Raw genomic sequence first — 22,127 nt, 5'->3', positions numbered from 1 at the left:
AGTTTTGTTGGCAGTGTCATCCTTCCGTATATTGGTCAATAAGTCTTAATCGTTAGCTTCCAACTTTTTGTTTTGACAGTATATAATTTGGCATTCGTTCTTTACTGTCATCAGTGTAGTTTTTCTTTTTCTTTTTTCTGGAACCTGTACATGTCTTTGAGTTGACATTCAATGCTCTCTATGCCCCAGAGCTGTGATGACCCCATGCTGAGGCTCCCAGGCCCCACCAGAAGGGCCTGAAGTGCTTCGCCAGGGTGACTTATAGCTGCTCTGATGAGAGACACATTCATTTACACTGACACTCACATACACTCTCATGGAGACTCAGAAACAATGCAGAGGAAGTGAATCAGGCTCATGGATACAGATGCGTGCATAAATGTTTTCTTGTTGGCAATTCATTAATTTTTTGTAGACAGATATGATACCCTTTGTGAACCAGTGCAACTAAATTAAAATATATTTAACTAGTTTTGTTAGCGTGACACATTTTGAACATAAAAAAACATGTGGCAGATTTCAAATGCAATCATCAGAACCTTAAAAAAAAATGCAATAGGTACATAGCAGCAAACTCAAGTACTAATGGCATACTCCCTTAATAAATCACTCTCTGCACAATAGCAAGCACACACACCTGCGTACACACACCTGGCCACCCGTTTACTCACTCTATTCTTGCTGCTCCAAAGCCCCACCCAGTGTAGAACAAGAAGTGCATGACGGTGCTCTCTTGGACATGAGGATTTAATAGGTGACCCTGGGCTGCATGCTGGGTCCCCCGCTGCCTGGGCTCATCCAGCCGTAAAATGAGGCACAGGCAGGACCCGGCTGGTAATGAGAACTGGCATTTTGCTCAGGATAACCTCGGGAAAATCGCTTCTATAAATACCTTCTATAAATAAAAGTGTACCTTGGCCCAAGACTGCGTAAGGGGCTTTCTCTGAAAAGGTCATTTATTGCCCTGGCTCTGGCACAACTCACCATGCTCTTGTTTTCCTCCTCACTAATACCTCTGTGTCTGTCTCGTGGTCCCTGCATCTTTTTTTTTTCTTTTTCTTTTATAAGGTCTTTGTGTTTTAACTCTAAAGAATATGGCACTTTATTATTCATGTCATGTGACTTTTGGTGAGTGATTGTAAAACAATCACTTCAAGACAAATATAAAGCTCATAGAATTTGCTAAAGCATGTTGTGTAGGAACAGGTTTTAGTTAGAGTCACTAACCCTGTGTTAATTACCCCCCCGAAGGCTTGTGTGTGTCTCTGTGTGTGTCGACACCATGGCCATGTCTCATTCATCAGTGCCACATCTAATCTGTTAGCCTGACTATAGCCGCTGTGTTCTGTTATACACATCAGGTTTTAAATGTGTGTCAGATTCCTCCAAATGCGAGTGTTGTGCTTTTAAGTATGAATCTTTTACTAATATAATCAGGCAGGAAGAATGTGAGGGCCAAAGCCCTCTAGAGGCCAAAGTAGTCAACTAAAGCAAACAAAGGAGCCAGCTTATGTTGTCATAGAAAATGGATGAATGGGTTAGAAAATAAAAGCTTCAGTGTTTTGGTAGCTAATTAATATGCGCTTCACCAATAGATAAAAAGTTCGTTAGATTTTGTCAGGGTGACAACTGCGTTACCTAAACACTAATGAAAGTGCTGTCTGTTTTTAGAATCTGACAAGCTGATGTTTTGTTTTTTAAAAGAAGTAATCTAGGTGGTTTATACAGACAGGGACAACAGCTATTTAAGCACAGGTGAGAGTAAAAGTGGCACCATGCATAAATAATCTGACATATTACATTAAAGTCTTTTCATTTGATTCATATATCCTCCCTCATTCTCCTGCTTTCATGACACAGAAGGAGCCAGGGACCCTCTCTGCAGGCCAGGTCACTACTTAAACTTCGCTTAGCCCTCGTTTTCTGCCTGTGGGTAACTTAAACTGATTAGCCTCGACCCCACTTGGAATGGCTGACCTCCCAGTGCATCCAGTACCACTTATTGATCAATATTTATATTGATCCCAGCCCCCTATGCTGATCAAGGGTGGATGTTTCCATTGATTTGACCAGATTAGGGAAGACAAAAGGTTGCCAAATCAGTTTAGATGCAACCTGTCAATGGTATATGACAGCAAGTTGCACAGGGATTTCCAGCCTGGATTAGATTTGATGAGTGTTAACTGTGGAATTGATATAGCTGTAGGACTCTACCGATCGGTAGCTAATCAAGTAACATAGTATGTTAATGCCGTCACGCTTGGCCTTTGAATAGATGAGGTTTTACGCACTGATTTGACTCACTAAACCCAGTGATGGATCAAATTTTTAAAAATTCTGCTTTTCAATTTTTAAAGTTTGTACTGGAAGATAACCAGTGGAGGTAAATATTTATTTATAGGTGTTTCATATACATAATATGAATTTTAAAAGAGTCCCCATGCTGAAAAGTGTTCACATACACAGTTACAGGACAGGTTAGTTCAAGGTTCCTTATTTGTCACATGGAAGAACATATATATATATATATATATATATATATATATATATATATATATATATATATATATATATATATATACATTGGGTGAATGTGCAGTAGTAGCAGCAAGCAGGTGAATTCTGTACTTTAATATGAATAGACATCTGACTATTTTACAGGATAGACAATATAAACATATTTAAAATTAAAGGAATTTGAAATGTACATTGTGCCTTGGTTTAGTGTCTGGAAGAGTGTCCTGTCTCAGTCAATTATAGATGATGTGAGAGGGCGGGTGTGTGTGTTTAGGGCCCGGATGGCTTGGGGATAGAAGCTCCTCTTGAGTCTCTCTGTCCTTGCCCGGAAGATGCGGAACCTTCTACCAGATTGCAGAAGTTGGAACAGTTTGTTGCCAGGATGGGACGGGTCCTTCAGTATCTGCGCTGCTCTAGTCCGGCATCTCCTGGTGTAGGTGTCCTGAAGCGGGGGGGAGAGCAATCCTGCAGCAGCGTTCTGCTGTACGGATCACTCTCTGGAGAGCTTTTTGGTCCTTCACACAGCTGTTCCCAAACCACGATGTCATGTTCTGTGTGAGGATGCTCTCCACAGCGCCTGTATAGAAAATCCTGAGGATCTTTGGAGAGACCCTGAACTTCCTCAGTTGTCGTAGGTGATACAGGCGCTGCCTAGCCTTTTTGGTCTGGACCTGAATGTGGGCAGCCCATGTCAGGTCTGAGGAGATGTGGACAATGTAGTAATTATAGTTTCACAATTTCTTTAGTTAGCAATCATTTTGGAATTAAAATATTAGTTTCTGTTTGTGTTCCTTGAAATAACCACTATTTAAGGGCATTGCTAAAAATAAAAATAGTAATAATTAGAAGTTATTTTGATATTCAAGTACAGGAAAGAAAACCTCTGTTTCCATTTTGCAATAGGCATTTCCTGGGTCTATCACAGTAATAATACCTAAATACTTATATATGCTGAGCAGTTTTTTTCTCAGAAAGATTCAAAATAACCATATAATTAGTGTGGATTAGTCTTCATTTAACAATACTTAAGTCAACTTAAAATAGATGAAAAGCTATCAAAGCAAACTCAAGGGGTTATGCTACAAAAGAGGATGAACAATATATAAATATGCCTTTAAAATACCCCCCAAAATTAACCAAAAACCTGCATATAGAGCAGTGGCCCTAATACGGAACCCTGAGGCACACCTTCATATACATGATCAAAGGGGAAGAAAACAGAGCAAAGTGGATACACTGTTCTAGTTAACAGGTAATTTGAAAAATCAGTATTGTGTGGTCTGGCCACCAAAATGAAATGGGCAGCTGTGTCAAATCCTCTGAATAAATGAAGAAATAAAAAACACAGGATGTGAAATGTGACATAAGTGTCTAATAATTGAGGTTAGATTTTGCCCTTAGTTTACTGTGATAGGCTGGTAACCGGTCCAGATGTAACTTGCATTTTTACCCCACCTCTATGACAGCTAGAATAGACTTCATCCCCCATGCAACCCTGAATTGAATAAGAGGTCCAATTGGTTGATATGTAATGTGTCAAAATCCACATCTAATAGCAAATAAAGTTACCAATTTATATAAATTTGGATTATTACTTTTTATGCTTTTTGTGTTGTCTTCCCACAGACTGAAATATTGTATCCTGAAGAAAACATAGACAATATTTGTTCTTCACCACAGGAAGACAGCAGAGAACATAAGCAGTTTTGCCCCAGCAGACAACATACTCACATATGCATTCACATACTGTGCGTGCTTTTGTTGTGCATGCACACCGAATCTTTTAGTAAGCCAAGGGAATACTTGCTTCCATCCCCTATTAAATATTGATGTTCTGCGTGGGACAAAATGAGTGAATAAGTCATGAAACACTGACAACACCACACTCAATGAAACAAAAAGCATGTGGACATTCGCAATGTGTGATGTGTGAATGTTACCGCAGAGAAAAGAGAGGAGAGAGAGATACAGCAAGAGAAAAAGAGAAAGGGTTTCCATTGTAACATCAGTGGTGGTCTAAATAAAAAATGAAAAATAAAATGAAAATGAAAACTATTTAGGATAAAGATTGGAACATTATATTTAGGGATTTGTTCATTTTGCTTGAATAAAGATGGTTTATCCATACCTTTGCCTTGGCAAGCTATATGTATGATTTGGCAGCTTCTTGCTAGACAAACAATCCCTGGTGGATCTCTTCTCTTTGAGTTGAGTTGAGCTAAACGACAGTAATTGAAAGATCATGGTTCATTGGCTGACATTGGCTCTAACAGGTGTAGAAATGGCTACTTCTTTTCCCCTGTCCCTGGTGAGCCCATTTTGCAGACATCACTTTTTTGGGGTCAGTGAGTTGATCCCAAAAATATGTCCTGCCAGAACCTTGCCATTTATCTGTGGGGGTACTCTGTGTCGAGCTCAGCATGGCTAATTCTCTCTGGGACTCCCCTCTGCTATGGAAGACAGACTTGACTGGCAAACTTACATATTATCGCCACAGTCCCCTTGTTCTGCCAGTGGAGAGCTCTCTGAATGGTCAGAGATGGTACGTTAGGCAAAGATGATTAGGTCTTCATGTTAACTACAGGCATAACTTCACAAAGAGTGTAATTAATTAAAGAAGCTGCCTAGAATCACACATTTCATTTGTATCAGGTCATTTATGAGCACTGAAATCCAGTTTTCATCCACTGGATGTTTCAGGAGTGTGCCATAATGTTTTGGCAACTTTGCACTTGCCCCCCCCCCACCCCGCCCTAACAATTTCCAATTTAACAATTTTTCAACTCTTTGACATCCAAAGAAGAACTTACTATCAAGATGAAAACCCTTTAAGTTGTTCACACAAAGTCTAAACGCACTTACAGAATGCCCCAACCCACGCCCTCAAAGCAATGTGTATTTTTTGGAACCAGTCCTTTCTGGAAGAAGAATTCATAGGGCTGTCAAGAGCCATACAGGGGTTGAATGTGGTCATTTATAAGAAGCCGACTGGAGCACAAAAAAAGCAAGAGAGGCCATTTTGGTGCTGTCAGTGGGTTTTGTGGCTCTAAAAGGCTGTGGTGATGTGCTCTGACACTTGGGGTCTTGTATGGTGCTTTTAAGAGCTCTGCGTGGGCAATCTCTGCATCACACGCTGCCAAGCAAGACAAAAACATACCTGTCACTAGCAAACACTACGGCTGCACTTAAAGCGATTCCTGCATGCCAGCAGAGGTCTTGGGGTGACTTTGTGACAATTTTGTTGTACAGTAAACCTTTTTTTGTTCTCTTTGGCTGAACATGACTGAAGCTATAGCTCTTTCTGTGCCACAAAGTTTGTTTTTGTGACTCTGAAAAAGAAGTGAATTTGCTGAATATTCTTGCAAAGTGTTGGAATGTATTCCATTTTTCCTTTTGGTCAACAGGACACAAAATAACATTTTGTTCACCTCGAAATTGCGAAATTTTTATTAAGCTCAGCATATATTTTTGGTGAGGTTTTCTTAACCTTATTGTAATAAACAGTTTTTTGTGGAATCCAATGCCATACAGGAAGGTCACAGTGTGCAAAACAAGCAAGATAAAGGACAAAAGAGAGACAATCCTCTAGTAGACCCCCCTCGTTTCCCTTCCTCTTGCTTTCTCTTTCCCCTCATCCTCTGCTACCTTTACTGGCTGCCCTATTAACAACTGGTACTGCGGCTTTAATTACGCCCCTGTGATCTCCAGGAGTGGCGGGCACGTGTCATCTCCTTCCCAGGGGAGCCTGGGTAATTACCAGCATCCATCCAAGGGCCGCTGCTCCTGTTCCTCGGTCGCCGTGGTGATAATCACACTGCCGCCACTAACATCTGTTCCTCGGGCGAGAAGTCCAAGTGGCCTAAGCCTGTCACACCCTGCCTTCGTGTCAGGCCTGACCTCTGACCCCACCCATGGCTCCACAGGGCTAATTTGTTTACTTTTAGAGACAGGAAGAGGCAAACTAAAATCCCTTTAGAATTTAAATTAGTGCGGGCTTGAATATGGGCACTCTGTGCATGATAATATATCGCACGGTAGGTTATCCATCCGTGATCAATGGTCTGTTCTTTTAGGCTTCATGTTTGGTTGATCATTACTTGAATCAACCAAGCTTCATGACACATTTGCCATAAATCCCAAAGGAAGTCTTAAATTTGCACATTTTCAAACAATTGATATGTTGTTGTTTACAAATGCTTAATATCCGGTTGTTCAGTGATGACGCGATGAATCCTACTTCCGGGTCTAAAGTAGTCTGCGTTTAATATGGCTTTTGTGTTGTTAACATGTTTAATGTTTTGTATTTTCTTCTATTTGATCTCAAAAAGCTCCTAAAACAGTCAGTGATCCCTGTTGACCTCCCTCGGCTTTTATTACCACTAATCATTTATTTAAGCTCAGTTTTTAAAACCTTAGGATGTAACTACAGCCCAGCCCATGCAGCAGTATATGAATGACTAACCTCGTATTGTGGATAGATTATCTCAGTTGTTCTCCTGGCTGAAGTTTGGTCCTTTTACAGCATCCTGCCATGCGATTACATTTGTTCCTGACCACCAAGAGCACTCACGTTAACTTTTATCGAGTGGAAAAAAAGTTAGCTTGTTTATATTATGCTAACATGGCTGTGTCGCTAGCGGTCACGTAGCACATCATTATATACCAGCTAGCCCAACTTCAGTAACCCTACAAACGTCACTGCTGTTTAGTTTTCTGTCTTCATTTATGCTGGAAGTGATAACAGAGCTGTACGTTTGAATTTGTTTCCAAAACCCCGCAGCCAGGACATGCTATATTGTATTTAGATAGAAGCTAGCGAGCTAACTCCCTGCTAACTTCTAACTCCGTTAAATGTCATAAATTCCGTTTTCATGGATGCCTGGATGTTAAACTCAATTGTTACACCTGGTAGAGCAGAACGCTGATCATTTTATTAAAGATGAAAGACTTTAGACAGTTTTTCAACTCTCAGTAATGCCACAGTGATCGTTTGATATATGGACCTGCAGCGGAGTTTAGACCCAGACACGGCTAGTGACGTCAGACTGAACAATCGGATTGCTTATTAAGTGTTCTGGTTAAAAGAGGACCGCAGATTTTAATTGGGCAATTTGAATCCACCCCAGCTAGATTAAAAATGTGCCATAGGATTTACAGAGCCGAGTTCTGTCCATGTTGTCTGGGTGTCAGAGCTGGTGATGTTATTATGCTACTGTATTGTCACTGGTTAACTGCTAACAGGAGGTCCTCATGAGGGCCAGTGGTTGTGGGGTGATCTTTCATATTTCTTCATTGGTTATGTGATGCAAAGAAGAAGTACCAGGCTGTTGGTATGGCTGCTTCATCTATCCTTTGTTTAGTAATCTTGGCAAAACTTGAAAGACTGTTCTTGAACACCCACTCTGGATAACAATGGGAGAGACAAAAAAGTTCACAATTCAAGCAAATGCTTGGAACTCGGCAAACAGCCAATCACCTGGAAAGGTAATAGACATCAAATGTATCCATTTTATTGCCAGAATGCACATAGTAACATCCCATACTTGACATTGCGAGCATGTCCCCACATAGCAGTCTTAAAAGCACCATTAAAAACTTCTAACAAGCCATTGACTGAAATTGTAAAATAATGGTCTTTAACGACATCCGAACAGGATTTTTATGTCATACATTAATCCAGAATTAAAATATTAAATTTACATTTTTGATGCTTTTAAAAGAACACACCTTTCTGCTGCAAGAAAAGGCTTTTTAGTGGGTTATAATGGGTATAGGTGAATTTCTCCATACAGAGTTTCTAGTCAAGACTTTTGTTTGAACCCCAAAGAAGTTGTAATAGGAAGATGAAATTCAGATCCTTTTTTTTGGGTTGGATTAGGATTTCACAGCAAAGCAGTAACTTGTCCAGTTTAGTAGACATCTCGTCAAAGCGCTTCCTGCCATACGCAGCACGTTGCATTTCTTGGCCAAGTTTTCATGGGAATAGAAAGGCCTGCTTATGGAGCAAGAGCAATCAGCATACAAATCCTCAGAGACCAAAAAGCCATTTCCCTCTTTCTCACTGATGAGACCCAGCAGCAAGTTCTGCCCCTCTTGCAAACTTTTCCCATAATGAGAGCACTTAGACGTCTCTGACCACACTTATACGCAGCGAAAAGAGGGAGGATTAAATGTGGGTACGTTAGATGAAGGGATAGATACCCACTCTAAATGAAGATATATTGCATATTTGCAGCAGATGAAGTGGCAAAACTATAAAGCAGCACAGAGGTTTAAATAATGAAAAGCTTACTGATCAAAGGGAGAGGAAAAGTGATGTATTTAAGCAGGTCAGAATCTTTAAAAGCTGTTTTATTTATGCGCTTTTTAAAAGAAAGTCATAGTCAATATTTGGCAGCTGTGACATTAACGAGCAAGTATTATAAGGGAGGGGGATTCATAAATATGCATAAAGATATTAGTGGGGTGTTAACAGTAAGCACCTGTCTACTTAACCGTGACAGGAGCTGTGTGAGTGACTTTACAGAGACCCCTCCTCCTGACGGAGCCACATGTGTCCTTCTTTACTTAACGTCGCCTCTCCCTGCCAGTGACAGTGCTACTGACAACCCACACTTGGAAAAAAAGAGAACATGTTTTCAGAGATGTCAAACAGTGATGGTGAAAGCTCAAGGTTAGAGTTGCTCGTTCACTCGTTGGCTGGCACATTCGGCAGCCTGCCTGCCTGCCTACTCTTCCTTTGCACTCTGTGTATACTGGCTATTCGCATTGTGGAATTAATAATGCATTTTCATATTTTTTTCCCCATCTCAATATGTGGGGAATAGCATAGCATCTGTCAAGTCGAATTCTAAATCCAACTGTCGAAAGTCAAAGGGTTATTCTTTTTTTTTTCTTCTATTTTGTCATTGAGAGCTGAGAAGCTGTCAGGGGTATTAACTTTGACAGTGCATTCTTCTTTACCTCTGGCATGCGCATGATTATGTCAGACGTTTTATTAAAGAGGGTTAATCATCCTTCTTTGTCCCCTCTGTTGAAGCACAGGTTTTTATCTTCCTCCAGTCATAAAATGCCAAAAAACATTATTTGGAATTTCTGCAATAACCAGTTATGCTACCCAAAGCAAAACTCAAAATCACACCTCAGTGGCTGTCCCTTGTTGACAGTAGGTGGTAAAAGCAATGTTGAGGTAGAGGAAGAGAAAGAGAAGCAAGTAGAGTGGAGGAAAAAAGTGATGGCCATCTGGGATGACTCAACATCTATGCCAGGGATTGTTGAATGTAACACGTGCATCTCTAACTGTCACACACTGTAGGATGCCAGGCTCAGACAGATGCAGGACCAAAGGTGCTGTTGTTTACCGCTATGTTCCTTCTCTCCTGCCCTCCCTTCATCCTCCATCCTCCCATTCTCTGTTTATCTCTACGGGAGACAGGCCCCCTCGTGCTTCAGTAACGCAGGTGCTGTGTGGCTGATCTGAATGTGATGGCAGCAAAGAAAAAAAATGTTCTGGCGAGGAGATTGAGAGTTGTAGTGGGTCAAAACCCAACAAGCTGTGCTGGAAGGCCGTGCTCTTTCTCACCTCTCCATTTTTCCTAGCACCAGGTGGTGCATTGCCCGCTTCCACCTGCTCAGCTGAAATGCCACTCTGCCTCCCCTGGACGATCAACATGTGCCATGCAGATTACTTACTAAGGCAAAGAGGCAGACAAAGAGGACAAGGAGGTTGGTAAACATGCTGACCTTGTCACGGCTGACTTGTGCTTCCAGTGTGCCTTTAAAATAACTTTGAAAACTTCAAATGTAAACACAATGTAAACACAGAGTCGGTGAATGATTTTAAATCATATGCACTAATGAATTTTGGGATACTTTCTGAAATACTTTTTAAAACAATAACTATTCTTTATGTGCTTCATCAAAACACACATTCTCAGACTTGAGAGTGTGTTATATTGTTCTCCCCTTCCTCTCACCCATCCGCTGTATTTGTTCTTTTCTATGTTTTGTGCACTTAAAGACAGAGAGATTTGGGCCTCTTGCACCACTTGGGACCACTGAGAGCCAACCTTCTCAGACTTCTGGCTAACCTTCATGTTCGATCAATAATTCTCCATAGAGGCTCCATCTTTGGAGTTTGTTTGATTCTGTTCTCCTGCTTGCCTTGCTACTTACATCACAGCTAAGATGATGAAATTTATCAAACTTGATGCTTTTAACCCAATATGAACTTGAGCAAATTCAGAAACGGGAGCAGAAAAGCACAGCAAACTTGTGTATTTTTGTCACAAATGCAGCCAGTTGTGGAGCTAAGACTAAGTCTTTATGCAAGAGGGAAGGTTTCCCACTCACCATCAGCTATTTGATACCCAACAAAAAAATACCTTTAGCCTGGAAGATGGATGGACTTTGGTTGATCTGACAGAGGTCAATGATTTCCCTTCCCATGTCAGCTGAGAAGTAAACACCGGGACACAGGCAGCTATTTCAGCTCTGTGTCTGGACCCATGAGCTCTGCTGTGAAGCTTAAGATCCCTATCTCTGAGAAAAGAAAAAGAGCCTGCCCGCCGTTCTTTCCCCCTCCCCTTCATCTCTGCCCCACACCACACCACCCCGTCCCCTGTCCTCTTACTTTCATTACGCATTTTTTGTTTATGCTTGGGCGCAACCGTGGCTGTTCCTGATGGTTTGAGGTCAGGCGTGACTGGCCACGGGTTACTCTAAATAAATACACACGGACTAGCCAGGAAGGAGCGGGTAGGCTGTACTTGCTGCCGAATCACCCTTGATTAATCAGCTGGCAGATTCAGGGTGACTTTTTGTGTACACTCTCCACCATCGCCATTCCTTCCCCCCCTCCAATCGACTCCCCACTCTCTCCAACCCACAAACCCACTGAAGGTGATGGAATCAGAGCAGCACAGACAGGGCAATCCAGGCAGCCAAGCAGATGGAGCGTTGCAACACAGTCCTGCATCTGCAATACGCATGATTATAAAACAAAGGCGCGCGTGTGCGCTCCTAAAGATGTACACAAAGGCACAAATAGGATTGCACACAAAACCTTCTGACCAGCTACTTCAGCTTGTGGTCTCTAACTAAAGTGACATAGTACTATTTTCAAGACCATAGTGGAAGCAGACTCATGGCCTGCTGTCTTATCCTGTGGAGCCAGCTAAGTGAATAAAAACGCATTATTACTCTGTGGATGGAGAATCTAATCACTAGAGACCGTCTAGTGATTTGATTAGATTTTTGTAACTCCAGGACTAGATTTTGCAGTTTTTTCAAATAAAAAAATGTGAATGCGTGCGCATTCGCACATACGCTCATAAAGGGATTGTAATGCCAGCAGTTAGTAATAATTATACGGTGCTTTTACAGCGCAGTAGCTTCACTGCAAAAACAGCTAGGTTGAAGTGTCCAATTGATCTGATTTGAAGCAACATCAATATAAACAAAAGCTTTACACACAGAAGGCTATAAGCTATAAAGTGTAATTCTCCACAGTATCCAGCTCTCACTTCACCTTCTTTCACCTCTTGCCTCTACCAGCCCATCAAGTTCACCTCACAGTGGAGTGCACACCAACCGGCACCTTGACTGGCATCATTAGGGGTGGTGCTGTTCTCTCACCTGTCAGCTCCGCTCGACCATGCCTCAGTAGTGCTTCAGATAGACCACGCAAACTCCTGTCACTAACGCTGACCCTTTCCTCTTGTCCAGGCTCTATAGCTCTACCCCTCACCCCTCTTTGCATTCCCTTTCGCCTGCCCTGGCCTTCAGGCTCCTGCAGCTGCCATCCCAGCATCCAGCCCACTTCCCCCCTGCTCCTGCTTCACTTCAAGTTCTCAACCCCGACTTTAGACCTAGCCCCCGGCCTTAGCCCCCCGGCCCCCGTGCCTATGTTGCCCCCAGCATGGATGGACCTATCCTCGGGCAAGGTGTGGCCCCATGTGGCCCGCCTGTCCAGAATACAGGTTATCAGCTGTGATCGCCGCAATAGACTTCTACCTGAACCTGCTGCCCTGAGGGGATGAAGAGAGTGAGAAACAGAGAAGAAAAGAGAGAGTGAGAGTAGACTGAGCAAAAGAGGAAGCTGATGAGTGAGGGAAGAAGTAGAATAGAAAAACAGAAAAGAGAGGAGGTAGTGATAAGGACGAAGTTTTGCCTGGAGGCAGGGATGAGGCAATCAGTACCCCTCAAAACCTAGCAGGCAGTTGGAGACCACCACAGGCATTTCTACAGAAGGAGAACATGAGGGGCTTTCAGGTGTGTGTCAAACACTAAGCAGCATGCTCTCTGTTCTCCGGTTCCTCTCCACAGCAGTGTGTTTTAACCACCCTACAGACAGCCTCCACAAAATCCAAACCAGACAGATCTACTGTTTTTTTGATGAATGCCTGATCCTAGAAATTCCTATAATCCTTTTCTTTTAATTTATCTTCCTTTCATTCATTTTATTTTCTTCTTCTTAACTTTTTATTCATTTGTGCAACTGCTGTGTTTGTTTATCCAGTTACCCTAAATTAACTTGAATGGATCTGATTATTGGGTGCTGTAACATTCTCAGTCCAACAGATTTCATATCTGTTGCTGGACAATTGTAAAACCAAACCATATGCCACAAATTGTTTCAAATTACCCTGGATCCAGATTATCAGCACTAAAAAACCTGTCCGAGTTTGAAGCATCATTAATTCTCCAGCCGTTTTGTTTGGCAATGAGATTGCCAAGAACTCAGTGAGTGTTGGTTTGTTATCGTGGTCGCAGACATTGTAATCAGGCCTCAATAATCACACTTCCAGAAGCGGAATGTGCCTGGGGCCCACGCCAACAGACTCTAATGTGGGGCACCGCGGACCGCTACCCTGCAGACACACGGGGCTGGCAGATGGAGGCTGCCATTAAACATGGACAATCAAAGAACACAATCGCTGAGCAATATGTCAGACACTGCCAACACAGAGAGGAAAGGGAGTAAAAGATGCAAGGGCTTAGTACAAATTTAGTATCATTATGGGAATCTGCATAATTCCTGATTACGGTGAATGCTGTGCATAAGATCCAACACATGGAACTTGTGCACGAAAAACGTGTCTTTACAAATACATTGTAAGTGGTCACTAAAAAAATATGACTGAAATCCAACCAGTCTCAACTAAAATCACAAGGCCAAAGGCTGCTACTGTCCATAAGTTCTTGACATCATGTCTTGTATGATACTGCTGGACGACTTGCTGAATTTTATGTGGCCTTTTTCTATTTTGCACAACAGGAAGCTCATCGACTTTAGCAGGCTTTCACTAGTTGGCATCAGTTCAACCATTGGTAAATTGCCTTTTGGTATGTGATAGATAAGGTATATAGAATAAAGCATTGTATGAATACTGTTAAATGTGGCTTGTAGCCAACAATGCTATATAAATGCTATTCCCAATGTTCTAGTGGCATGTCTACAGTCTAGGAGCATAAGCAATGACTAATACATGCTCTTTGATGTTGTCTACCAAAAAGGACAACATACTGTGGATTTAATCTTGAATCTATAATTTTATTCACAAAAACTTCTTTCATTTCCTCTTTTTTCCCCTTCACTTCAGACCCTCCGTGTTACGTGGTCTTATGTCCCTTCTCTGTGTTTCAGGACTTCAGGTTCCTGGTGTCTTGGAGGATGACTACAAGTATATCCTGTTTCACTTCCTGAGTGGACAGACATGCGGAGGCCCCAGTTGAACTGTTCGTGGGGTGGTAACCTCTGTAACAAACATGTTCTGCCATAATGCCATATATCTCGAAGTGACACAATTATTAGATATGTCAGCGTTAATGGCAGATAAACAAAGGTGAGCAAACAAAAAAGGACATGTCAGTCACAGCATACAACCACAGACTAGGAAAAGATGTAATGAGGCAACCTGTTAAATGACACCTGAATGAACCTGGCATTGTACGTGCAACCGAGTCATCTAATGAATAAGACCATCAGCAGTTTCAAATCAGACTTTCAGTTTCAAAAATGGTATTTCTGTAAGTGTAAACCTTTCTTTGGAGAGCTACAAATGTTTGTATTTCCTTTTCTCTAATTGTTCTTTATCTGTGGATCATAAATCTCTCAGGGAAGGGCCATTAGGAAGAAAATGGCTGGCAGGGACTTTGCCACAGGGACATTGCCAGTCTATTCCCACACAGAGGATGTCCAGGCACTAACTATAGACACAAGTGTTACAAGTTGCAGTCCATTCACCAGAGTCAGATGACAGCATGTCCCTGGCAGCCCAGGACTTTGATGCCAGCAACAAACTAGCTAGTATTTGGGATTTCTGTAGTTAGCATGGTTTCATTTCCAAATAGCAAAAGAATTGAATCTTAACATAATATCCTTGAATATCATTGTGTTGTGAATATTTTACGGTGTGGCCTGTTTCCTGAACCCCGATGCAATGTGCCTTAATGCACTAGGTATAGCACATGATTCAGTACACTGCTGGAAAAAAAACCCCCAAAAAACAATGGCATTATGCTACATCAGAGCTGTTTCTCATGACTAGCAGGTTTTTATGATTAACATTTAAATTTATTATTTTTTATTGAACTATGCAAGCAGTTCTGTAAGTTGTGTTTTTTTAAGTGTTTAGGTCTTAACCCATGGTGACAGGCAGGTCTGGGAAAACAGCACGGAAAAGTCTACTCACAATCAAATATCCTGCCTTAAGTGTTTCGGGGGAGTTTGTGTAAATAGGACTCTGTGAGTGGAGCTGTAAAATGATTTCCTGTTACAAGCACAGTGGTTTGTTGATGAACATCAAGAAGAACATGACAGGAACTGGCATCATGCAACAGACACGCAAGCAGCATGGAAGAAATTGCAAGGCATTTTTGCACATGCTGCTTGCAATAAAAATGCTTTATTCCCACGTGGCGGTGATTGTGGTGCTTTTCAGCAAGTTCCCTTTGTATTAACTTCATCGATTTAAGAAATACCTTTAAAAGAAATTCCCCATCATCTTTGAAGTAGGCAATAATATTATCTTTAAAAAGACTCTTAACACACTAGAGTAAAAGTTGGAAATTTATGACTAATCGATATAAGTGTACCTTATTATTCAAATAAATGATCTAAGAACCAGGAACAGAGCTATAAAGACCTTAACTATTTCATTAAATCTAATTAAATTGAATTGACATTAAAAGTCATTATTTAAGGCTATTTTTTCATAAGTGATTAGATGAGCCATACTGGATCTCCTTAGTATTAAACACATACTGCTTACAGTATTACAGAGTTAATGGGACAGATAATTGACAGTGAACCATAGGAGGTTAATAATAGATGTTTAATTGACTCATATCAATTTGTTACAATGAACATCATTGTCTAAAGATCCTATTCATACTGGGAGCAGACACATTTCCAGCAATGACCATATTACTTTTTTATGATCATCACTTTTGGGATTCACAAAGACAATGAAGTAGCGTATGAACAAGTAGTATGCAAGACGATTTAAGGATAAAACAGTGAACGCACATACACACATACCCTGTAGTTTTAAAATTAAAAATCCTCAGTGAGGGGATCTGGTGGCTTTGTTGTTCTGTGGGGACTAATTTACTGGCGTGGTTTGGGTTCACTTATCTCCTTAGAGGAGATGCTCACTGCAAATCAATACAAAGTTGCCCTGAGGGATCGCCTTTTATCCCGATAAAACATATCTTGATGTAAGTGGTCTTTTCCAAAATGACAATGCCTCCCATCTATGGGGAATGAGAGGTCAGTGAATCATTGGTTGGGTGTCATATGTGGCCCTGGAAATCACCAATTTGACACTTATGGAGGAGTTCAGGCCAAGATGTTTTGTTTTGACGGGAGCAAAATGCACAAGAATAAATGTACTACAAAGCATGTCAACGCAAAACAACAAACAAAAAGTAGTAATGATCATTTCCGAGGCTCATAGACTCTAAGCCAAAGTATATAGAAGCAGTTTTCTGGCAGCTAGTATATCTTACTGAGACACTTTAAGTCGGGCTTTCCTTTAATTTGGCAGTTGACAGTGTATTCTCTGGACGACCAGAGATGTTCAAAGCCAGTATCTACAGGAAGTGTTTCCCAGTTGAGTACAAATTTGTCCGTCACCAATGAGGAAGCAAAAGTTTATTTTTTTCTGACGCCACCAGACAGAATAAGGCAGACCTGACTCCTCAGTGTATATAGTGAATATTACAGGTCAGCTACTGTCCCAGGCCCTCTAGGCCTCTCCCAACTCCCTGGAAGCCCTACACTGTTTATACATATCTCTTTCACCTTTTTCCTCCTAAACAATTAGTGAGCCGGCCAAAAGGAAACCCGTCCTGTTTGTTTTCCACACTTATTCTTGCTAGTGCCAGCTGCATGATGTTACGCAACTGTATCCAGTATACAGACAAAATAAGTGTTGGCAAACGTTCACCTATCTATGCAATTTACACGTTTTTAAGCAAAAGAATAATAGGGGACGTGAAACCTGAAGAGAAGAAGGGAAATTTTCCTTTTACAAATGTTTTTAAAAACAATTAAATGGTAAATATTTTACTTTGCTACCTTTAACCATTGACAATTTTGCACACAAGAGCATCATCAATTCATAATTTGAATAAATGTAAACAGAGGTGCACTGGAACATAGAATTTACACTATGCTATGCATCACTCAGAGGACTTAAACAGATTGAGAGCAGACTGATAGATGAACCTTAGTGGAGATATGTGGCTGGATGGAAAAGGGAAGGTGTTGGAAGGTTGAGAATATTAATCATAGCAATTATTGAAAGTGTTTTTCGCTGACATCATCTTGTGGACCCATATATCAGCCAGGAGCAGCAGGCTTATGACTTAGTGACACAAGCTGAGTGGAGGACATTGAGCAGTAAAAATTAGCACGTTATCCTGAGTGAAAAATGAAGCCATCAGAGAGCCATAAGCAGCCAACATTTGTTATTCCAAAGATTTCATTTTGGCAAGAAGGCTTTGTGGATGTTATTGTTTGTACTGTCATCATCTTTACTTTTGAAGACATTCCTTTACTGATTTACATCTATTACGGTAGTCCATTGTGCAATAGTTACTTAGGAAATAAGTGGGTTACAAGTACAAACAACAGCAGGGCTATATTTCATATCCAGAGGAACCAAAAGAAATGTAAATATGAATTGAAAATGTCAAAGATTCACACGCACGTAATGCTAAAAGTGTTAGATGACTAAGTGTGCGTATTTGTGTTCCCTTTGTCCTGCATTAGAAAGCAACAGAAACCAGACTTCTAAGCTGGTGCTCTCAAGGCCAGAAGAGACTTCCTTAAGTGGAAATGAGTAAAAGCAGAGTGTTCATAGTCTGCTATGGAGTTAGCACAACACTTAGATTCATAAGAATAACTATGCCCTGATTTAGTTGCTTCCTGAAAATAATCTGCCCACCTTGCCAGGAATTTTGAAGAACAGTCACCTCTTTGTTTATCTTTGGTGTCCATTTCTAGACGTTTAGCTCCAAATAAAGATGTGACAGCAATGAAGAGCAAGACAATGCACGCACAAAAGAACCTTTGCTGAACTACATCAAGGAAACCATTACTGTGTGTCATTCTTCTGTCTGCCTTCATTCAGATGTCTGACTGCAACAAGAGTCACATTCTTCTTTTTACATGACATTTATTTATACACTGCGCTGCGCTTTCGTCATTCTCTGTCTAAGCCTGTGCAGCGTTCCTTCCCTCCCTAACTTTAAGATGTCGTAAACACACTGCAGCCGCTCCCTCTTGGAAACTCTCAGGAACATCAGAGGGGTCCCTGGGTCTCTTACGTCTCTCTTGCTGCTCACGGCTACATCAGCTCCTCTGGGCAACCGCCCAGTTGGCTGGGAGTCTGCTGCCCTGACCCTGAACCCTGAATATAAGAGGTTAGCCAAGGGCCAGAGCAGAGGCTGAGGGTGGGTGTGGTGGCGGAGGTCAGGATGGAGGAGGAGGGGGAGAGAGACAGCTATTAAACACAACAGAGGAAGGCCCATCAGGATGTGTCTTTTATAGCTGGCTGGTACTTGAAGGAATCAAACGTCACTCCCAGAGGCAGGCAGTCCAGCTAGCAGATGAATCCTGTAAGGGTGGAAATGACGGGGTCAGGGTTTTTACAAGGTCAGGATGAGGTTAGCGAAAGGTCAGAAACTCAGTAATCTCTTCTTTTCAGTCTACGATGTTAGAATTGTGTTAACACCATTGTACGGGTGAGATACCACATTGTGTATTAACACTGGTTGAGGCCTAAATGACACAAAGATGGAGGTAGACCTTTTTTTATTATTATTCACTATCTCGCCAAGGCTGCTGGCTGCAGCTGTATGAATACTGTATTATGCAGTGCCCAGAGCTTTTCCTTTAAAGGTCCTTAGATTCAATTCTGTATTGCATGCCAAATCACAGCATAAGGTTTAAAATACACTTTTGTAGACATGTATTGGCTATATAAAGACTTGTATTCAGTCAAAAATGTTTATCAGTGTCATATCTCAGCTATACACTAATTACATTAATACAAAATTATGCCAAAAATCCAACACTGAGTACAAACGTAAGCCAACTAAGAAAAGAAACTAATGTGGTCATATGTCAACAACACTGGTCAACATTATTTTCTTTAAAACAGCTGGTGTAGTTTCATAGGATGATGACACTAGTTTGTTGATGTTTATACCACAGTAAAATAGATAGAGCTGGTAAATCAGTGAAAATGTTGCAAAAATATATATATATATTTGATCCTATCGTAAACTTTAACTATGTTACTGAAGTTAACCTGCATACGCAAGTATTCATTGTTGCTCAGGAGTAGCCTCCAGATGGCCGCATGTCTCCTACCAACACCTCAGACTCCTTAACCCTTCAACCCTCGAGCCATTCAACCTCTCCCCTCTAACACTGTCTCATTCCTTGTTTCATTTTCATTACAACCCTCCTGCGAGGATTTGAACTTGTTGCCCCATCTGAACTGGGGTGACAGCTCACTAAATCACTGCCTTTTAGTGGGCCTGCCCCCTTTTTTATACACTTTAATCACCAGACTCCAGTAACCAGGAATATTGGGCCCAGTGTATGGAATTCTCCTCGTAAAAGAAAAGGCACAGGCCACTGATGTGCCTCTCATGGCAGAATCGCTGCTAGAATTCATCTTGTTCCTGCTGAGATGGTGGTTGATGGAGGCGCTGGCTCTTGCTTACGGGTGACAATCAATCGCTCAGGATCAACAGGTTTTAGGCTGTAAACTTGAGGTCATCTCCTATCTAGCCGACAGTTTCTCATCTGGTGATGCTGGCGTTAATGCTGGAGGGAGGCCTTGGATTTTGTTTGTTATTTATGGTTAGTCGCAGGTTTAGAAATGGTTCTGAATGATCGGAGGCTATTTTTTACACTCAGTCTGTCATGGCTTTAAATTGGTTAACCCCCTGTGTACACAGGGTGTCTGAGAAATGGAGAAAAAACAAAGAAAATTCAAGCTACTACTATATAACAGGTTTTGTTTTTATTCAGAAACTTTTTTATCTGCAGATTGATTGAGTGGTATGGCTCTTCTTGTCATCTGCCATACATTTCAGTCCTTGCTTTGATGAGCCTCTTTTCTCAGTAGTAGTCCTCTCTGTCTTCTTTTCTCTTCTTCTTCCCTCTCAATTTCATCTCCAACCAAACATTAATCCTTATCCTCCCTAAGGAAGTCCACTTCATGCAGCAGTGAGGGTATTTAGAGTGAGTGTTGACATTGGACAGCAGGTTAGACAAATATCCTAGACTCAAAACCACAAGACAAATGGCAGATCAGAGCTCGCTGTGTTCTGGCAGCGAGTTTCCTGGTCTGACTTAGCTGAGGCCAGCCATTCAGCACGAATGACATCTTACTGCAAGGAAGAAAGGTGGGTGGTGGATGAATAAAAATGTGGGAACAGTTTAAAGAATGGGAGCAGGACAGAGGGAAATGGAAGGAGAGCAGAGAGAAATTTGCTGAAAGGTAAGACAACAAAATGTAAAGGAAAGGCAACCGGCAAGCATGAGGGGTGTTTTTAAACACATTCATTTATGAACACACACATTTTTCATATTTTTATGTCTTTATTGAATACATTTAGCTACTCTTCATAGTGCAGAAAAGCTAAGTGAACACTTGAATTTAATAACATATAGAGGTAAAAGCCTCCATCATTTGTAGCTTTTTATGAGAGCTTGAGCAACAATGTGCAGAAATATTAAACCATCTATTCCAATGAAACTGTTTTGGTTCATCTGTATTTCTGGGATGTATTGACTGAACAGCCCTCGTGAGGTCCCACCACAACATTTGAGTTTAGGTGAGGTCGGGACTCTGACGTGGCCTTTTCAAAATATTAGTTTTGTCCTTTTTAAATCCCTTTGTTGTTGATTTAGTTGTGTGCCTTAGGTCATTGTCATGTTACATCACCCATCATCTCCTAAGCGTCAGGTAAGTATTTGAGCCACAGTGAATATATCAGGGGGAAACAATATTTAGTACCCCTGTAATTTAAGCCCAAGTCATTTTTACTTTATCTTTTATTTATTTTAAACGCCTGCCACTCCGATGGAAACTTTTTGTATTTTTTCTCGCTTCTTCCTCAGACAACATTATTAAAGTTTCTCCAGTCTAACTTTCTTTCTTTCTGCCTCCAACAGTGTAGGTTTTTTTTTATCGTCACCACTCTATGCACCTCACCTCCAGGAAAGGGTATTTCCATATAAAGAAATGGCAGTGTGGCTGTATGCAGATTTTATGCAGATTTTAAACAAATGTGTGGCAGTAAGAACAAACTTGGCCAGTGTACAGGTGTCAAAACTTTGATGGTGATTTTGAGTGTACACTCATTTTTGTAAAAGGTAAGATCATTCCTGAGCACATATTAAATAAGGGCTATCATTCCTAAGGCCCTGAGGTAGCAAAGCAGCTCAAGCTAAACTATGATGCTCCCTACACGTGCTTCAAGGTGGGGATGTTTTGGTGTTGATGTACAGTGCCTTTTATTCTTAGATTGTATTCCACAGTTTTCAGAGATAATTTGGAGTATCCTGTTAATTTCTATAATTTTTCCCAATTTTTTTAAAGATGTTTTCTCCATGATGCCTTCCACTAACACCATTCTTATTCTATGCCAAACATTTTCTTCCAACATTAAACAATAGAATATTATTTTGAGATAAAAATGAACCGCTTAATATTTTGTCTGTGTATTTTTTTGTAGTTATATTTGATTTTTCTAATGTAAGAAAAGCCAAAAGAAAATTTGCCTTCAAGGACTAGTCTTATGGAGTTATTTGGAAAACCAGCAACTCCCACTGCAATCCTAGAGGTGGTTTTGATTGCACATTACATCATTTCAAGGTGGAAGCAAACACGCATAACCACACACAGACATGCAAACTAGGCCCTGCCACTGTGACAAGCTATCTACTCACACTCAACACATAACCACACGCATACATGCAGACAGCACAAGGCACCACGCACACTCCACAGAGATATGAGGCCAGTTTTGACAACCGCCAAGTTGACTTGGCATTGGTCTGACTGGAGTGATCCAAGAAA

The 22,127-nt window shown here is 41.1% G+C and overlaps 1 long non-coding RNA gene across 1 annotated transcript in view; it reads left to right on the top strand.

The window, feature by feature from the left end:
- Nucleotides 1-15,428, top strand: part of LOC105941153 (uncharacterized) — an 81,726-nt gene extending 66,298 nt beyond the window's left edge. Inside the window, exon 4 of the long non-coding RNA XR_001167777.3 lies at nt 14,165-15,428. This is a non-coding gene — a long non-coding RNA (uncharacterized LOC105941153). The remainder of the gene's footprint in view (nt 1-14,164) is intronic.
- Nucleotides 15,429-22,127: the final 6,699 nt, after the last annotated feature.

The sequence above is a fragment of the Maylandia zebra genome, linkage group LG19 (genome assembly GCF_041146795.1).
Source record: "Maylandia zebra isolate NMK-2024a linkage group LG19, Mzebra_GT3a, whole genome shotgun sequence".
In the NCBI taxonomy this organism is placed as follows: domain Eukaryota; kingdom Metazoa; phylum Chordata; class Actinopteri; order Cichliformes; family Cichlidae; genus Maylandia; species Maylandia zebra.
The sequence above is the reverse complement of the archived record's forward strand: the minus strand, read 5'-3'. Positions and strand labels throughout refer to the sequence as shown.